The sequence below is a fragment of the Sinocyclocheilus anshuiensis genome, unplaced genomic scaffold (assembly GCF_001515605.1).
Source record: "Sinocyclocheilus anshuiensis isolate Anshui unplaced genomic scaffold, SAMN03320099.WGS_v1.1 scaffold1425, whole genome shotgun sequence".
In the NCBI taxonomy this organism is placed as follows: Eukaryota; Metazoa; Chordata; class Actinopteri; order Cypriniformes; family Cyprinidae; genus Sinocyclocheilus; species Sinocyclocheilus anshuiensis.
Window position 1 is genome coordinate 1470521 of NW_015551044.1, and position 6797 is coordinate 1477317.

A 6797-nucleotide genomic window follows, 5' to 3' on the forward strand; every position below is an offset into this window, starting at 1 on the left:
TCAGATTCCAGATATTCAAATAGTTGTATCTCGGCCAAATATTGTACTATCATAACAAACCTTACATCAATGGAAAGCTTATTTATTTAGCTTTAAGATGATTTAAATCTCAATTAAAAAAAAAAAGGACCCTTATTACTGGTTTTGTGGTCCAGGGTCACATGTATTCAAATAGAAAACAGTTCTTTTATGTTTCTACTGTATATTTGATAAAATAATGAGACTAGTATTCTATTCTGGACATAAATTTCTCTCAGGCTGTGGCTTCCTGCCACTAGTTTTATTGCAATTGCTGCAAGATGCCCCTTTACTGGGAGAAAAGTCCTAGTGGTTTCCTCTTGGGGAGTAATTTAGGATCGCTATATGATGACACATTTACACTAATGACCTTTTACTCACTATGTACTCTTTCTCTTTTATTTCATGACCTGATTTTCTGGCTTGATCACGTGTGTCTGTGTGTGCCAGACTCGTGTGTTTTACCTCGTCCTGACCGCTCCAAGATCTCTCAACTCCACTGAAAGCCTCATGTTTACCTTTCCAGCAATTTCTCATTGATTTAATTAGCTGTGATTAGTTGATGGTCGGTTTGTGTGATTGGTTGTTTGCAGGGGAAATGTTCTGCTCATGTTTATACTGGCACAGAGTCACCAAACCAAACCGCCCAACCGTACCACTTCTAGAACCATGTAATACAGAACTGAGTCATCAATAATTACTACTTTTTTTAGACTGTGAATACTAAAATACAGCATTAATTTTTAACTGAAATGTCATCAATATTATAATGACACATTTTCTGACAACTAAGTTTTTTAGACTGTGAATACTAAAATATAGCATTAATTTTTAAATGAAATGTCATCAATATTATAATGACACATTTTCTGACAACTAAGTTTTTTAGACTGTGAATACTAAAATATAGCATTAATTTTTAAATGAAATGTCATCAATATTATAATGACACATTTTCTGAAAAATAAAATTTACCGGTGTTTTCCCATGCAAAACCTACTGCCACAATGCAGCGGTGCTGTGTGAAGTTGTTAAAGCGTTGTTATGTGGTTCCTAAGTTGGTGTGGGTATTTTTCAGTGTGTTGCTATGTTGCAGTGTGTTTCTAGGGTATTCTAGGTTATTTTCTTGCTTGCGTTGCAGTGTGGTTGCTAGGCTGTTGCTGAAGTGTTCGGAGTTGTTATTGTGTCTCTATGCAGTTGCTAGGGTGTTACTGTGCAGTTACTGAGGTGTTGCTGTATAGTTTTGAGGTGTTCTGAATTGTTAGTGTGTTGTTGTGCAGTTGCTAGAGTGTTGCTATGCAGTTTTTGAGGTGTTCTGAGTTGCTAGGGTGTTGCTGTGTAGTTACTGAGGTGTTCTGAGTTGTTAGTGTGTCACTGTGCAGTTGCTGGGGTGTTGCTGTATAGTTTTGAGGTGTTCTGAATTGTTAGTGTGTTGTTGTGCAGTTGGTAGAGTGTTGCTATGCAGTTTTTGAGGTGTTCTGAGTTGCTAGGGTGTTGCTGTGTAGTTACTGATGTGTTCTGAGTTGTTAGTTTGTTGCTGCACAGTTTCTAGGGTGTCACTATGCAGTTATTGAGGTGTTCTGAGTTGTTAGTGTGTCGATGTGGTGTTGCTATGCAGTTTCTGAGGTATTCTGAGTTGTTAGTGTGTCGCTATGCAGTTGCTAGGGTGTTGCTATGTTGTTTTTGGGGTGTTCTGAGTTGTTAGTGTGTCGCTGTCTAGCCTAATTGCTATGGTGTTGCTATGCCGTTTTTAAGGTGTTCTGAGTTGTTAGTGTGTCACTGTGCAGTTGCTGTATAGTTTTGAGGTGTTCTGAATTGTTAGTTTGTTGCTGTACAGTTGCTAGAGTGTTGCTATGCAGTTTTTGAGGTGTTCTGAGTTGTTAGTTTGTTGCTGTACAGTTGCTAGGGTGTCACTATGCAGTTATTGAGGTGTTCTGAGTTGTTAGTGTGTCGATGTGGTGTTGCAATGCAGTTTTTGAGGTATTCTGAGCTGTTAGTGTGTCACTGTGCAGTTGCCAGGGTGTTGCTATGCAGTTTTTGAGGTGTTCTGAATTGTTAGTGTTGTTGTGCAGTTGTTATTTAGTTGCTAAGGTGTAATGGGTGGTTTTTAAAGTTTTGCTATGCAGTTGCCAGGTATTCTGAGTTGTTGCTAACTGCTTTTCCTCTTTTATCGACTTCCAGCCATAAAATAAGTTTAGAAAAGTAATAAAATCAAGTCAGATGATTTGAGGAATAATTTATGTCTGGAGCACAAACAGTGCAGGGCTACAGGCCAAAGTTTAATATTTAGTGTTAGAGGTTTGCTCAGCTCACTAACCCTCTGTATGAGAAATACTAATGTAATGCTAGACTTCACTAATGAGATCAGTTGATGAGTGATTTATGTTTTGTTTATCAGACTCTTGTGTATTGCTTGTATATTTGAAGGCACATGTGGGAGGCCTGTAAGAAACCTCTCAACCTTAGACAGATATCCAGCTCTTACTGACTTTTTAAGGCAGAACTGCATGAATACAGTGGAGCTAAGACCTTCTTGCTGCTAAATCGGGCAAAACCTCCTTAAAAGGTCATTGAGGGTATAGTCTTTATGCATTTTTGTTGCCCAATCGAAATAAATGCCCCCTGCTCACTCGCAAAGCATTTTCAAATGCGGTGGAGACTGCCAGTGGAGAAATATTGATTAATCGTCCGGAGTCGTCATTGAGGATGGGCGGTTTGCAGGAGAGAGAGAAAGAGGTTCAAACATGGCAACATTCTGGAAAGTGTTTGGTGAATATTGGTGTTGGCCGCTGGTTCGGACTCCTGGATCAGAGTGATGGGCCGCTTCTCTGCAGAACTGTCAATCTTCACTCCATCTGCTTTAATAAATACAGTGTGAGGTTTTTCTGCATGATGGTCCAGTCATTCTGACTCAGAGCTTCAGATGTTCTGATTTTCCCTTGAAATAACATTTACTTTAACATTGCTTTTAAAAAGACACTTGTTTCAAGCTTGACAGAGGTAGATGACATCATACATAATTTTGATTATTAAACTGAAAGAACTGACTTCATCATAAGAGACCCAAAAGACTCTTTCTTTTTAATTTTAATGAATTGATTAATGTAACTACGAATGTATTCATGAATTTATCCACTTACACAACTATTTCCTTTAAAAATAGTACTACATTACTACCATAATACTTTTTATGGTAATACCATAGTACCTTTTTAGGGTTATTCATATTCCATGGCATTAAAAAGTTTTTTTTTTTTTGGACATATGCTATGGTATTCCCAGGAATTATTTCGGAATTATTAATTTAATTACTATATTATATATTTATAGTTATTTACCATGGTATTGAAATAGTTAGGTAAGCTTTTTGTAAGGTAAGATATTTTCCACTGTTCCATAGTATATTTTTATGATAAAAATTGTTTAAGGCATATTATTACTCTGTTTATATAATGCATATAATGTTCACAATGTTCTTTTTGTCATTAAAATAATTTAGCGTATTGACCTGCAATACAGTGAAAATCACAAAAAGATGTACATGTGTGTTTGTACTGCATGCTTTTCTTTGTGCATCCTTCTCTCAGATTTATTTACAGTGGTGTTGCCGAGTGACGATCCAAACACGGCCCCTTCGCCACAGAATCCCCCATCAGCGCTGCCTATAAATGCTGCTGACCCATTTGACTTCACACACATCTGGACTGAGGCAACTCAGTGCCTTTGGGATGTCCAGGTGCAGTTGGGAGTTTGAAGTCAATGAGAGAGAGAATATGTCTGCATGAGAAAGACAGAGAGAAAGAAACTTTAAACGCGTTTTTTATGTTCAGAGTTCAAACTATTACTACTACACTCGATTTTTACATTGTCTGAAGAAAAAGAGAGTGGTGCTTACATGTACAAAAAAACCAACATAATGCTATGGTGTTGCTATGCAGTTGCTGAGGTTTTCTGAGTTGTTAGAGTGTTGCTATACGGTTGCTAGGGTGTTAATGCAATGTAGCTGAGGTGTTAAGAATTTGTGTTTTGGTATGCAGTTGCTGAGGGGTTCTGAGTTGTTAGTGTGTTGCTGTGCAGTTGCTAGGCAGTTGCTGAAGTGTTCTCAGTTGGTAATGTGTTGCTGTGCAGTTACTAGGTTGTTGCTAGGCAGTTGCTGAGGTCTTCTGAGTTGTTACCGTGTCACTTTGCAGTTGCTATGATTGTGTGATTGTGCCGTTTCTGAGGTGTTCTTAAATGATAGTGTGTTGCAGTGCAGTTTCTAGGGTGTTGCTATGTGGTTATTGAGGTGTTCTAAGTTGTTAATGTGTTGTTCTGTAGTTGCTAGGGGGTTGCTATGCAGTTTTTGAGGTGTTCTGAGTTGTTACTGTGTCGCTATGGAGTTGCTAGGATTTCTGACTTGTTCCTGTGTCACTTTACAGTTGCTAGGATGTGATTGTTCAATTTCTGAGGTCTTTTAAATTGATAGTGTGTGCTGCTTTGCAGTTGCTAGGTTGTTGCTATGCATTTTTTGAGGTGTTCTGATTTGTTAGTGTGTAATTCTGCAGTTGCTATGGTGTTGCTATGCAGATGCTGGGCTGTTTGTGAGTCGCTACACAGTTGCTACACAGTTGAGCTGTTAGTGCGTTGATTTGCAGTTTACACTGTGTTGCTATGCAATTTCTGAAGTTGTTGTGTGTTACTATGCAGTTGCTAGGGTGTTGCTATGCGGTTTCTGAATGTGTTCTAAATTGAAAGTGTGTTGTTAAGCAGTCACTGAGATGTTTACTGTGCAAGTTTTTTTGATTGGCTGCTAGTCATTGCTGTTGTGGCTGCGGAGGTGTTAATGCAGTTGCTAGGGTATTTTGCATGGTTATGTGGTTGCTGAGGTTTTTGAGTAGCTGTGCAGTTGATAGGCTGTTCTGGGGGTTCACTGTATGTCTGAATATGAGTAAGTCTGAAGAAGTTTTATTCTTAAGAGTGACTGACTGGAAGGTCAGTAAAGGGCCAATGGCAACAAACCCCCAAAATCTACAAGAGCTCTTCACTTTATTTATAGTCTGTTTGAGGTGCTGTTAGTAGTATTTGTAGATGTAGTGTGGGAGAGAACGTGTCTTCACACCCTTAAACTGCTTTTCAAAACCATCTATCAGTCTTTCTCTTTTTGTTTCCTCCCCTTCTCTACATCCAAGGCAAATGTTCCCCCCTCTATATCGTCCTCTTTGGCTTTTGTGTGTGTGTGTTTGTCTGATTTTTGGATGCAGAGACAGTGCAGGAAGCAGAGCCCATGATGACATCACCACCCCTCTGTTCCAGCACACATCTGGAAATGCTCAAGTTTCAGAACGAAAGAGAGAGAGAACAGCAAGAATGTGAGGGAAGAGTACAAACGAGCTTGGCATATCTGCACCACCAGCATGGATAGGGAAAGGAGGAGAGAATAGGAAACGAGAAAGAAATGGAGGTGGGCTGCTGGACAGAACCGGGGTATGAATGATCAAATCTGTTTAAGGTTTGAACCCCTCCAAAGAAAGTCCAAAGAAATTAAATAATAAATAGTCTTAATTATATTACACAGGCTGTGGAATGATTGATTCTGATTGGTCGAGCGCAGAATTCTGCGGTCAGATTTTTTGTATAATGACAGTAAACTGTATAATTGACCATTGTCCCAAGCAAATGATTTCACTTCTTTAAGACGTGTGGCCAATGGAGAGAACTATTACACATTCTGAGAAAAAGAGGCACTGTGATTCTGTCTGAGGAGGGAGGATGAATATCGACTCCTCCAAATTCTCACGGCTGATTCTTCTCCTTCGAATACAGGCGGACCGATGCGATGACGATTCCAGGACTAAAACCCAGTTCTGGAGTGTCTCGGACTTGGTGGGTGGGTGGGAATTCTGACAGCTGGCTGGAGGAAATCCTGTTTCCAGTCAACACTTTTTTTTTTCTTTTTCGTTTCACCTCCACAGACATGCACAAACACCTCTCCTGCACCCATTTGGAAACCATTAACTCACAAGGACATCCAGTTTAGGAAACCAGCCGTATCTCCCCTGGTTTCATAAACAAGAACTTTTCAAATTAAATTGTGATAGATTTTTGTTGTCATTTGGTACTGGTTTGTGTTTGCCTTATTGGCATTTTCTTCTGAAAAAACTTATCGTTAACAAAATATGGCAAATTCACATTCAGCCAAAAGTACTGCAGTACTGTTGTGAATTGTCATATTAAATTTGTATTATTTACAGTATGGTGCAGTTGTGTTGTCATGCAGATGGAACAACTTGTGATGTTAAGTATTCTAAAACTAAAGAAAAACTAAACGTAGTCATTTTCAAATGGAATGAAATTATTTATGCACCAGTAAAACTAACTTATATTAAAGACTTTATATATATATATATATATATATATATATATATATATAAAGTCTTTAATATAAGTTAGTTTTACTGGTGCATAAATAATTTCATTCCATTTGAAAATGACTACGTTTAGTTTTTCTTTAGTTTTAGAATACTTAACATCACAAGTTGTTCCATCTGCATGACAACACAACTGCACCATACTGTAAATAATACAAATTTAATATGACAATTCACAACAGTACTGCAGTACTTTTGGCTGAATGTGAATTTGCCATATTTTGTTAACGATAAGTTTTTTCAGAAGAAAATGCCAATAAGGCAAACACAAACCAGTACCAAATGACAACAAAAATCTATCACAATTTAATTTGAAAAGTTCTTGTTTATGAAACCAGGGGAGATACGGCTGGTTTCCTAAACTGGATGGCA